We start from the raw sequence: 13,780 nt of genomic DNA on the forward strand, positions 1-13,780 counted from the left end.
TATACAGTTCACGGAATTCTCCAAGTCAGAATTCTGGAGTGGGTAATCTTTCCCTTCTCCAGGGGGTCTTCGCAACCCAGGGATCAAACCCAGGTCTCCTGCATTGTAGGCAGATTCTTTACCAACTGAGCTATCAGGGAACATATTCCTTTCCCAATTTTGAACCAGTCTGTTGTTCCATGTCTGGTTCTAACTGTTGCTTCTTGACCTGCATACAGGTTTTGCAGGAGGCAGGTAAGGTGGTCTGGTATTACCATTTCTTTAAGAATTTCCCACAGTTTGTTGTGATTCACAAACTCAAAGGCTTTCCCTATGTTGTTAAATTTAAGTCTGAATTTTGCAATAAGGAGTTCATGATCTGAGCCAAAATCAGCTCCTGGTCTTGTTTTTGCTGACTGTGTAGAGCTCCTCCATCTTCAGCTACAAAGAATATAATCAATCTGCTATCAATATCGAGCATCTGGTGATGTCCGTGTGTAGAGTCATGCTTTATTTGGGGGAGAAATGAGGACTGCAGCCCTGGAGACACACCTCAAATAGCTGAAAGACTGCTCCAAAGAGGCAGTGAAAGTGAAGTCACTCAGTTGTGTCCTACTCTTTGTGACCACATGAACTGTAGCCTACCAGGCTCCTGCATCCATGGGATTTTCCACGCAGGAGGATTGGAGTGAGTTGCCATCTCCTTCTCCAGGGAATCCTCCCAACCCAGGCATCGAACCCAGGTCTCCCACATTGCAGGCAGATGCTTTACCATCTGAGCCACCAGGGAAGCCCTGCTGGGAGTGGGAGAAGAGGCAGTGGGTCAACATGTAAGATTTTGGTGAAGGGGGGGTTCAGTGTAATCAAGCACGTACTTTACAAAAGGTTTTCTGCTCATCAGGAGGAGCTGATGTCACCATGAAAGGATTTAATGATTTTCTAGCCATAAAGAAATGCAAGGATTGGGACCATAAAATCAGTTCCTGAGAATATCTAACTATCTAGAGTTGATTGAATGGTATCACCAATTCAATGGATATGAACTTGGGCAAACTCCGGGAGATGGTGAGGGACAGGGAAGCCTCTTGAGCTGCAGTCCATGGGGTTTCTAAGAGTCAGACGTATTTGGCGACTTCCCAACCAAGGGATTAAACCCATATCCTTTACATCCTCTGCATTGGCAGACGGGTTCTTTACCACTAGCGCCACCTGAGAAGCCCAATTCAAGCACATCACATTTATCAATGCCAACGCTCATCTGACAGGAGGCAGAGCTCAGGCGGGGAACGCAAGTGATGAGGAGCGGCTGTAAATACAGATGAAGCTTCACTGGCTAGCCCACCGCTCACCTCCTGCTATACAGCCTGGTTCCTGACAGCCCTCAGACCAAAAACAGTCCATGGGCTGGGGATTAGGGAACCCTGCCTTATGGGAATGCAGGGGGTCTGGAGCAGATTACCTCCCTTGTGCCGACCAGGAAATTTCAGACTGGAAGTATTTAAAATTCTACTCCTGAGAGAGGCTGAAACTGCTATTAGCTGATATTAAGTCTTGGTCGGGTTTAGCACAAGTGACTCCATTTGAGGCTGATTGTTTCCTTTTAACAAGTATTATGAAAGAACAAAGAAGAAAATGACACTAAGTAGCTGTTGCCTTCATTCTCCTTTCTCTGCGAAGATATGGGAGCAACAGCAGCCACCTGTCACCCCAGGTATAAAGGCATTTACCCTCTTGATGCAGTGTTGATGGCTTCCTAGCACCACAGTCTGACAGGAGGGCTCCCAGTCTTTTCAGAGTGTGGTTATCTGTCGGGAGCCATGTTAGGCATTACTGACAAAATGGAGGCACGGTCCCCAGCCCCCTCTCCTCATTCCGTAGGCACGGATCCCGGGATGAAGGAGTTAGGCCTTGTAATTCTGACTTGTCTTTTCCTCTCCTAGGCTGAGTTGACTGAAAAGGAATATTAAGGTGCTTATTGTTCTTAAGAGGAGCATGAGAAGGCACAAAGCCTCCTGCAGCATTGCTCAGAAAATAATTCATAAAGTTAATTATTGACATTTGTTCAAGGACTTTTACAAAAAAGTGTTCCAGGATGAGCACATAGGCCGCAGCTTGAGGCCATGGGAGAGATTGATATCTGAAGCCTATTTGCGAGGAGAATGTTTATGGCAAAGGAGTTTACTGAATTTAGGGCTTAGAAATAATTAAAACAGTTAGAAGTTAAAGATTTAAGGAATGTTGTCAAGTTAGCATATTTTACTATAGCTTATAGAAGTTAGGAATTTTTCAGTTCAGTTCAGTCGCTCAGTCGTGTCCAACTCTTTGCAACCCCATGAATCACAGCACGCCAGGCCTCCCTGTCCATCACCAACTCCCGGAGTTCACTCAGACTCACATCCATCGAGTCAGTGATGCCATCCAGAGACACTATAGCTAGAAGTCTTTTTAAGAGATAGTGAGCTCAGGATATTAGGGGCAAACAGGACTTAGGAAGATAAGTAGTAAACTGAGGAATTTAGCATGAGTTACAATGTAATCACAAGTTAACTATAGGACACATTAGAGAAGGCAGATAACAGATGATAAGGTTGATTCCGAGAGAATCACTGAAGCAGGAACTCTGAGGAGCAACAATGATTTATGGAGATAATAAATCTGGGAGAGGGGGAACTGAAAATGTCAAACCTCTGGCCTAATGCTTTTGTAAAAGTATACAAGAGAATCTTAAACTTGGAATAAACAGGCAGTCCATAGAAAAATGAAAGGCTGTCTCATTCGCCGACACCGTTCGTCTCTTCAGGTTGAATCCCTGGCTGCTGGAGTTGGACTCCGGCAGTTATCCTGGAAAAGACAATCTGAGAATCCACAGGACATCATTACAAAGTGCAGTAGCCCCAGCTAGTGAAAAAGTGGGGTGATCATTTTTATTTTTCAGTCTTTAATCCTAGGATGATCTAGTACCTCCGTGGCCCCTTGAACCTCCAGGGCACATTTGAACAAAAAGAGAAATGGACCTTTAGTCACTGTGCCTTGACATCCCTTGAAACAGATACTTGCATAGTAAATGTAAAATCCATTTTTCAGAGTGACAAGAAAATTGTGAACTCTTAGAGGGACAGTAGATATAACCATGGTGACAAGACATGTGGCCCAGTCTTCTCATCAGTCATCCCTTGCCCATGTGAACCTCACCTTTCGAAAGTTTCCATCTTCCAGACAAACTTCCTTTCTCGTGTAATACGTTACTGTATCTTGGTACTAGTGGTAAAGAACTTGCTTGACAATGAAGGAGATGAAGAGACACAGGTTTGATCCCTGGGTCGAGAAGATCTCCTGGAGGAGGAAATGGCAAACCACTCCACTATTCTTGCCTGGAGAATCCCATGAACAGAGGAACCTGGTGGGCTATGGTCCCCAGAGTCACAAAGAGTAGGACACGATTGAAGCAACTTAGCACACAGCATGTATTTCAGTTAAAGACTGCAAATCGAACCTTCTGATCTGCATAAATGCCACTGGGTCATTTACCATTTCACTAGAAAGCAAAGTGTTGGACACGACTAGGCGACTTCACTTTCACTTTTCACTTTCCTGCATTGGAGAAGGAAATGGCAACCCACTCCAGTATTCTTGCCTGGAGAATCCCAGGGACGGGGGAGCCTGATGGGCTGCCATCTATGGGGTTGCACAGAGTCGGCCACGACTGAAGTGACTTAGCAGTAGCAGTAGCAGCAGAAAGCAAAGAACTTTTTTTTTTTAAGTGAATAAGTACAACCTTATCATAAAAGTACAATTTCTGTAGGAAATACTGAAAATAGATGAAAGACTTTCCCTAGTGCCCTGAGGAAACATAAGAATCCTAGAATGCCAGATGGGAACCGTTGATGAAGGATTTCGAACAAATAGGAAATAGATTTATCTGAAAATAAAGAGATGCTACTCAAAATATACTTTTTAAATGACTGAGAGGATGAAACATTTTGGAACATGGTCACTGATGGCGAGAGTGTATGTCGCATTTTATAATATAATGCTTTACAAAGCTATAGCCTTAGCACTTCAGTTCAGTTCAGTCGCTCAGTCGTGTCCGACTCTCTGCGACCTCACGAATCGCAGCACACCAGGCCTCCCTGTCCATCACCAACTCCCAGAGTTCACTCAGACTCACGTCCATCGAGTCAGTGATGCCATCCAGCCATCTCATCCTCAGTTGTCCGTTCTCCTGCCCCCAGTTCCTCCCAGCATCAGGGTCTTTTCCAATGAGTCAACTCTTCTCATGAGGTGGCCAAAGTACTGGAGCTTCAGCTTTAGCATCATTCCTTCCAAAGAAATCCCAGGGCTGATCTCCTTCAGAATGGACTGGTTGGATCTCCTTGCAGTCCAAGGGACTCTCAAGAGTCTTCTCCAACACCACAGTTCAAAAGCATCAATTCTTCGGCACTCAGCCTTCTTCTCAGTCCAACTCTCACATCCATACATGACCACAGGAAAAACCATAGCCTTGACTAGACGGACCTTAGTCAGCAAAGTAATGTCTCTGCTTTTGAATATACTATCTAGGTTGGTCATAACTTTTCTTCCAAGGAGTAAGCATCTTTTAATTTCATGGCTGCAATCACCATCTGCAGTGATTTTGGAGCCCTCCAAAATAAGGTCTGACACTGTTTCCACTGTTTCCCCATCTATTTCCCATGAAGGGATGAGACCAGATGCCATGATCTTCGTTTTCTGAATGTTGAGCTTTAGGCCAACTTTTTCACTCTCCTTTCTCACTTTCAACAAGAGGCTTTTTAGTTCCTCTTCACTTTCTGCCATAAGAGTGGTGTCATCTGCATATCTGAGGTGATTGATATTTCTCCCGGCAATCTTGATTCCAGCTTGTGTTTCTTCCAGCCCAGCGTTTCTCATGATGTACTCTGCATAGAAGTTAAATAAGCAGGATGACAATATACAGCCTTGATGTACTCCTTTTCCTATTTGGAACCAGTCTGTTGTTCCATGTCCAGTTCTAGCTGCTGCTTCCTGACATGCATACAGATTTCTCAAGAGGCAGGTCAGGTGGTCTGGTATTCCCATCTCTTTCAGAATTTTCCACAGTTTATTGTGATCCACACAGTCAAAGTCTTTGGCATAGTCAATAAAGCAGAAATAGATGTTTTTCTGGAAGTCTCTTGCTTTTTCCATGATCCAGCGGATGTTGGCAATTTGATCTCTGGTTCCTCTGCCTTCTAAAATCAGCTTGAACATCTGGAAGTTCATGGTTCACGTATTGCTGAAGCCTGGCTTGGAGAATTTTGAGCATTACTTTACTAGCATGTGAGATGAGTGCAATTGTGCAGTAGTTTGAGCATTCTTTGGCATTGCCTTTCTTTGGGATTGGAATGAAAACTGACCTTTTCCAGTCTTGTGGTCACTGCTGAGTTTTCCAAATTTGCTGGCATATTGAGTGCAACACTTTCACAGCATCACCTTTCAGGGTTTGAAATAGCTCAACTGGAATTCTATCACCTCCACTAGCTTTGTTCGTAGTGATGCTTTCTAAGGCCCACTTGACCTCACATTCCAGGATGTTTGGCTCTAAATGAGTGATCACACCATCATGATTATCTGGGTCATGAAGATCTTTTTTGTACAGTTCTTCTGTGTATTCTTGCCACCTCTTCTTAATATCTTCTGCTTCTGTTAGGTCCATACCATTTCTGTCCTTTATCAAGCCCATCTTTGCATGAAATGTTCCCTTGGTATCTCTAATTTTCTTGAAGAGATCTCTAGTCTTTCCCATTCTGTCCTTTTCCTCTATTTCTTTACATTGATTGCTGAAGAAGGCTTTCTTATCTCTTCTTGCTATTCTCTGGAACTCTGCATTCAGATGCTTATTTCTTTCCTTTTCTCCTTTGCTTTTCACTTCTTTTCACAGCTATTTGTAAGGCCTCCCAAGACAGCCATTGTGCTTTTTTGCATTTCTTTTCCATGGGGATGGTCTTGATCCCTGTCTCCTGTACAATGTCACGAACCTCATTCCATAGTTCAGCAGGCACTCTATCAGATCTAGGCCCCTTAAATCTATTTCTCACTTCCACTGTATAATCATAAGGGATTTGATTTAGGTCATACCTGAATGGTCTAGCAGTTTTCCTACTTTCTTCAATTTGAGTCTGAATTTGGTAATAAGGAGTTCATGATCTGAGCCATAGTCAGCTCCCGGTCTTGTTTTTGTTGACTGTATAGAGCTTCTTCATCTTTGGCTGCAAAGAATATAATCAATCTGATTTTGGCGTTGATCATCTGGTGATATCCATTTGTAGAGTCTTCTCTTGCGTTGTTGGAAGAGGGTGTTTGCTATGACCAGTGCATTTTCTTGGCAAAACTCTATTAGTCTTTGCCCTGCTTCATTCCACATTCCAAGGCCAAATTTGCCTGTTACTCCAGGTGTTCTTGACTTCCTACTTTTGCATTCCAGTTTCCTATAATGAAAAGGACATCTTTTTTGGTGTTAGTTCTACAAGGTCTTGTAGGTCTTCATAAAACCGTTCAACTTCAGCTTTTTCAGCATTACTGGTTGGGGCATAGACTTGGATTACTGTGATATTGAATGGTTTGCCTTGGAGACTAACAGAGATTATTCTGTCGTTTTTGAGATTGCATCCAAGTACTGCATTTAGGACTCTTTTGTTGACCATAATGGCTACTCCATTTCTTCTAAGGGATTCCTGCCCGCAGTAGTAGATATAATGGTCATCTGAGTTAAATTCACCCATTCCAGTCCATTTTAGTTCGCTGATTCCTAGAATGTTGATGTTTACTCTTGCCATCTCTTGTTTGACCACTTCCAACTTGCCTTGATTCATGGACCTGATATTCCAGGTTCCTATGCAATATTGCTCTTTACAGCATCCACAGCTGGGTATTGTTTTTGCTTTGGCTTCATCCCTTCATTCTTTCTGGAGTTATTTCTCCACTGATCTCCAGTAGCATATTGGGCACCTACTGACCTGGGGAGTTCCTCTTTCAGTATCCTATCATTTTGCCTTTTCATGGGGTTCTCAAGGCAAGAATACTGAAGTGGTTTGCCATTCCCTTCTCCGGTGGACCACATTCTGTCAGACCTCTCCACCATGACCCGCCCGTCTTGGTGGCCCCACAGGGCATGGCTTAGTTTCATTGAGTTAGACAAGGCTGTGGTCCTAGTGTGATTAGAATGACTAGTTTTCTGTGAGAATGGTTTCAGTGTGTCTGCCCTCTGATGCCCTCTTGCAACACCTACCATCTTACTTGGGTTTCTCTTACCTTGGGGTTGGGGTGTCTCTTCACCGCTGCTCCAGCAAAGCACAGCCGCTGCTACTTACTTGGACGAGGGGTATCTCCTCACCACCACCCTTCCTGACCTTCAACGTGGGATAGCTCCTGTAGGCCCTCCTGCGCCCGTGCAGCCACTGCTCCTCGGGTTGCTCCTCCTGGAAGCTGCCGCCCCTGGCCTCGGGTGTGGGGTGGCTCCTCAGGGCCACCACCCCTGGCCTCGGGCGAGGTGGCTTCTCCCGGCTGCCCCTGACCTCTGACGCAGGGTGTCTCCTCCCGGCTGCCACTGACCTCAGACTTGGGTGGCTCCTCTTGGCCGTTCCTGTGCCGTCGCAGCCTGGCACTCTCGGCCACTGCCCCTGACCTCGGACGTGGGGTAACTCCTCTCGGCAGTGCTTAGTGCGCCGGGTCGCAGCTGCCCGCGCTGATTGAGCAATAGAACACCACCACCTAGGGTTTAAACTTTGTATTTAAAGGTTTTGATAGAGAATCCGGGTATCTGAGAAACAATAGATGTCTTAAGTGTGCTTGACTCATCTTGGAAAGCTTTGGCCTCAACGGGCAACACAGTTAAGGGGCCCCAATCTCATCCCTTTGTCTGAGGTCACCTGGAGGCATCAGGTGAAGAAAGTAGAAGGGTCAAGTATTTGTCCCTTGTAGCAACAGGTGGGGCCACCACGCCGGCAGCCACACGTTGGGGAGCTGTTGGTCCTTGGGGTGCTTACCATGGTCACTGCTCCTGATCTCCCAGAGGGAAAAGGCAGCTCAGCCAGCCGTGGCCAACGTCTATTGCTGCCAGAAGAAGCAGTCGGGCTGTTGACGGCCTCAGGGACTGCTGAGGCTGGAGCTGCTATCTGAGTGAGGCTCTCGAGGATACATTCTGGATCTCCATATGGGAGTTGGGTGGCTGCCAGAAGCCAGTCTTGGCAGTTCCCAGAATTCCTCTGAAGTGGACTGTGGAAGAAGTGAAACATTTGCCCCACGCTGACATCAGCATGGAGCCTCTCTCTTGGAAACGCAGAAGTAAAGCGTTCAAAACAAACTGAAAACCCACGCCATTCTTTATATGGTGAACAAACTGGCCTCATGGTAGAGACAGCATGTGACATGGGGAAATAAAATCCGGACTTTTCCTGGCCTGAGGGCAGGGAGTAGAAGGAGGAATGAAGGGAAGAGGCCAGGGGTCTCAGAGGGGGCAGAGGAGCAGCATAGCGCAGAGTCTGAGAGCATGGATTCCATAGTCAGCCACAGGATGCTCGTCCTGGCTCCCTTCTCGACTCCAGGACTCTGTGCTCCTGAGGGAGTCATCCAGCCTTTCTGTACCTCAGTTTCCACACCTGTTAGATGTGAACGATAATAGTACTGCTTCCTCGTAGGGTTGTTCTGATAATTAAGCCATGCAGAGCACATATTAAGCCTTACCTAAGTGTAGACTAGTATCATTATATGGGTCAGATAAATATGGGGTGACTAAGAGGGACATTTCAGTCCTAATTCCCACAGACTCAAGAGGAAGCCTCTAGCCTGACAGGCAAGTTGATCTAGATGGAGCCTTGTTAGATGGAAGGAGCTGCTGTTTTCAGATTTCCTAGGGGACCCTGATACTCCAGTCCTGATGTAGACAGGGCCCAGAAGTAGCAGAGAACCTAACAGGAAATCTGACTCCTGTAATCCCCTGGTGCCAGGGTCCAGCCCCGGTAGATCCAGGGAATTCGAAGGTGGGGACAGAGTCGGCATCCTTGGAAAAATACATATTTAATTACAGAGATACAGAGAGATTAGAAATGGATAGTGTAGTAGAAAAATTAGTGGAGCGAAAGACGCTGAATAACTTGGTTTACATGGAATAGCATCCATGCTCCAGATGGGAATTCAGCCAGAAAAACGGGGAGCAAGAAAGAAACAACATGGGGGAATCAGTCTTTCCAGAAACTGATCCGATTTCTTTATTTTTCAGGTTTGTTTATATACCTTTTTGTTATACATAGGGATGAATACAGAGTCGCGTGGCAGTCAGCAGACCTGACCCTTGTCACAATCAGGTGCTTCATATAAAATTATACAAAGGTCTTATGGGTTTCATCATCTTCTGGCCATGAGACCTGCTGACATTTTATGGCCCTTTCTGATACTGGTCAGTTAACCAGAAAACTTATTTTTCCAGGGGTGATTTTTTCTTAAATCAGCCGCCACCCTCCAAATAAAGTTGCATTCCTGTAGGGTGAGGGTGTAGTGAGTTACAACTAGGAAAGGAATTCACTTAACCTAAGGTTTAACATGATTAATCTTAAAGGTTAATACTTATTTTTCCTATATGCTAGTTATATTCATTATAAGGACAAGGAATATGGGGATTTAGCAGCAAATATTAGCTCAACAAATGTAAACCCTTGACCAATGTTCCCCTTAAGATCTATTTAGTCTTAAGATAAAGTTACCTTTTTACATAGCAAGGACACAGTGATTTATAACAAAGTACAGTGATCTATAACAAAAGAGAAAATTTATTAACTCAAAAAGTCTAGTATTGCCAACATCAAAAACTACTATATTTTTTTTTCTATATTCCAAATACATTGATTAATATATTCCCAGGTGCCTAAGGATATGGAGGCCTGGCAGCAATCACTGACTCAACAATGAGAAAAACCCTATGCTAATACTCCAAACTCTCTGTGCTGTTTATGGTTGAGAGGTTGTCACACAAGCTAGTCTGTCAGCAGAGAGGTTTGACCTGACCTGAGACACCCTTGTCACATGCAGGGCAGGGAATTAGCAGTAATTATTGGCAGGACAAATGAAAAAACCCTTCACCAATATAATTTCTAATCAACCCACTATACTATACTAATAATTTTCTAACTTCTCAAAAGAGTCTGTATTTAGAAAGTTTTAAAGCATCTCGTGCCTCTCAAGGTTGGGAGGCTGTAAACAATCACATGAGGCCTGATGAACCTGATCAGGGAGGCTAGAGGACCTCCAGAGGAATTTCTAAGTTGAAACACTCTTGTCACACCCATTTTTATTAACTGAAGCTGCAAGTTAACTCCTTCTCGGAGAAAAATGGTTATGAGGGAGAGCCCCCCGTAAAGTCAGAGGTGTAGGTAAGAGCATGAAACAGACTCTGGTTTTGGGGTTGAATGCTCGGGAACAGCATCCTGAGGCTTGATCATGCCTTTGCGTATGCCAAGCCTCCTTCCTCATGACCTTTGCCATGGGCTGAGTTCCTCACGCTGGCCCCCGGCACCCTGGGGCCTCTGTGGCAAGGATTTGGGATTCACTGCTGTATCTTAGAGGACTCCAGCATATCACTGAGAGCTGAGGTGGACCCGACAGAGACCAGATCATGAACTATGGCAGCTTCAGGCTTCATGTAGGAACATCAGCAGGACAAATATTGGCACTCAGGGACCAGAAGGGACAGTGCCTCCAAGTTCTTCCTAGTGCCTGGAGAACAATGCCTAAGCCTGCCAGCTTAGGGAGAAGCAAGGGGTGGAGAAGCATCGGAGATACTGAGCTTAGTGTTGGGATTTGTTGTTGTTCAGTCACTAAGTTAGGTCCACTGCAATCCAATGAGTCAGTTTTTTTGCAGCAAGTGGCTATTGGAGTTTCAGCTTCAGCATCAGTCCTTCCAGTGAATATTGAGGACTGATTTCCTTGAGGATGGACTGGTTAGATCTCCTTGCAGTCCAAGGGACTCTCAAGAGTCTTCTCCAGCACTACGATTTGAAAGTGTTGGGGTAACATTCCTCAGTGGGACAGTGGGATGCACAGCCATTCACTGTGGACACGGCTGGAAGTCCCTGGGAACCTGAGTTCTGGACTTGGCTCCTGGGTAAACAGACAGGATGAGAGGCAGCTGGTTCTGAAAAGCCTGCCTTGCTCTGGTCTTCTCTGAAATGGCGTTTAGTCCTGGCAGCAAACCCGGGTCTCCTGCATTACAGGCATATTCTTTACCAGCTGAGCCACCAGGGGATCCCCTTTTACCCAAAAGGAAGCCTAAATATTTCCTAAGTAGGCTAGTTTACAGGATTTGTTTCCCTGTAATCCAGAATGACAAGTAATTTTGCTCACCAACCAACTAGTGTGTGTATTGGGGGTGTGCGGGTGGGGATAGGCTGGTCTGCAAGGCAAACAGTTTGACTATTAACAAAACAAGAATCCACATTTTCTCTGGATGGCTTTGGGTGGCCCCTGAAATTTTATGACCCTGAAATGCAGTCAAGCATCAGAATATGCAATCCGCTTGTCTCCATTGGAAAATGAATGGTCTGACTAGCATCTGTGCATGGAGGACCAGTTCAGGAAGAAGATGTCTCTACCATACATCGGGTCTCCTTTCTTGTGGTCTTCTGTGGGTCAGAGCAGAGGGTGGAGTTTCCACAGCCCTGGTGAGGTGGGAGGGAAAGGACCATGTCTTCAGAGGAAGAGGAAACAGAAAAAAAGGCAAGGAAATAACAGAAAACTGAAAAGGGAGTGAGCAAAAGGGAGAAAGGAAACATTAAAAAAGCAGAACTTAGCAGGGAGGTCTTTAAAAATAGTACATTAAAAAGGTAGCAGAGGAAATGAAGAGCGCCTGAAATTGGAATCAAAAGGAACAACAATGTAAAGAAAAGCAGACAATGCGTAAGAACAACAAGTGGCAAGAAGAACGAGAGGGATTGGGAAGAGGGACCAAAGCAGTGCTCCAGAAGCCAAGCAATGTGAGGAACGCAGGGGAGCATCTGAGAGGTGAAGGATGCGGAAAGGCCAGAGGAGGCTAAGAGTACGTTAGAGGAAGCCTGACAGGCGAGGTAGAGGAGAGTGAATGAGGGGGAGATGGGAAAAGAGGTGAGTGTGGGCAGGAAACCTGTGGATGAGGCGGTGTGGGAGGGCTGAGGAAGACAGAGGAGGGCGGTGAGGGGAGTCCTCTCTGCAGCTGGGCTCTAGCTGAGGGCTCTTGCTTTCAGAGGGTAGACCCAGAATAGCAGGATCACCTCCTGCCCGGCTGTGCTTTCTCAAGGAGCCGCCTGCCCTTACCGGAAACGATTCAGATGGCGCATGAAAGCTGTCAGGCATTTTTAAGAATGGCAGTATAGTTGCTTTACAATGCTGTGTTAGTTTCTGCTGCACCAAAAAGTGAATCGGCTCTACATAGACATATATCCCCTCTTCCTTGGATTTCCTTCCCACTTAGGTCACCACAGAGCCCTGAGTAGAGTTTCCTGTGCTGCTACACAGTAGGTTCTCACTATTTATCTATTTTATTTATAATAATGTCACACAAGCATTTTTATTTTAATTTCTTTTAACTGAAGAGCGAAGGTTCTGGTGCATGGTGTCAAGCTGAACTCTGACTTTCCCAGAGCACTGTTGCCTTCATGGACCCCTTCCTCCTCCATAAAATAGATAAATAAAGCATATATGTTATGACTGTGCTGGGGTAAAGGCATATATGTTGATATTATATATTAAAACATTTTTCATTAGTCTAAAATCTTTTTTTTTCTTCAGATTTTAGAAGAAGCTAAAACATTGTTGTGGGTCTCTATGAATATGATGGTCCTGGGCACTGTGCCTACTACCCTGATAGATAAGTCAGCCTGGAGAACATACAGACACAGGGTAATGAGCACTAAAAATATACAAAGAGATTAGATGAAACATCAATACTAATGTGAGCCAGGGTAAGTGCACTGGAAGAGCAATGGCTGAATGTGGTGACCCTGAGAAGTCCATGATCACAGGGAGGGGGGTTTTAAGGTGTTGGAAAATGCTGTTTAGTGATAACTATATGCTGGGCATTCTTCTAAGTATTTAAAGATACATACACAGATATTTCTCTATCTACCTCTATCTATTTATCAATCGATCGACCCATCTGTATACATACATATAGTTTCATTAAATCCTCATGGGTGCATGCCTGCTAAGTTGCTTCATTTGTGTCTGACTCTTTGCAACCCCATGGACTGTAAACCATGAGGCTCCTCTGTCCATGGGATAGTCCAGGCAAGAATACTAGAGTGGATTACCATGCCCTCCTCCAAGGAATCTTCCCAACCCAGGGATTGAAACCTTGTCTTCTGCGGCTCCTGCATAGCAGGCAGATTCTTTACTGCTGAGCCTCCAGGGAAGTCCTAGTAAGTAAAGTCCTCATAGGGCATTTTTATTATACCCATTATGCAGATGAGGACAAGAGACACAAAGAGGCTAAAAAACTTGCCTAAATTGATTAGGGCCTGGGTTTTTGATCATCATGCTAAACTGAGGAGCGCTACTTGGACTCTGGTTATTATATTAATGAAATACTCTATTCAGTCTTTCATTCATTTAGTCATGACACCTTTATTTCATTAGGTGAATATACACTTCATTAGCCCCAACTCTGTGCCAGGCACTGAGCTGGGCCCAGCAGATGCCACGAGGAAACGGACAGTTCTTTCCCTCCTATGACTTTGTCTCTAGTGGGAAATACGGACATTGAACAAATGACCCAGATATAATGTTGCAAACTGCCGTACAT

This window comes from Ovis aries, chromosome 8, assembly GCF_016772045.2.
Source record: "Ovis aries strain OAR_USU_Benz2616 breed Rambouillet chromosome 8, ARS-UI_Ramb_v3.0, whole genome shotgun sequence".
NCBI lineage: Eukaryota > Metazoa > Chordata > Mammalia > Artiodactyla > Bovidae > Ovis > Ovis aries.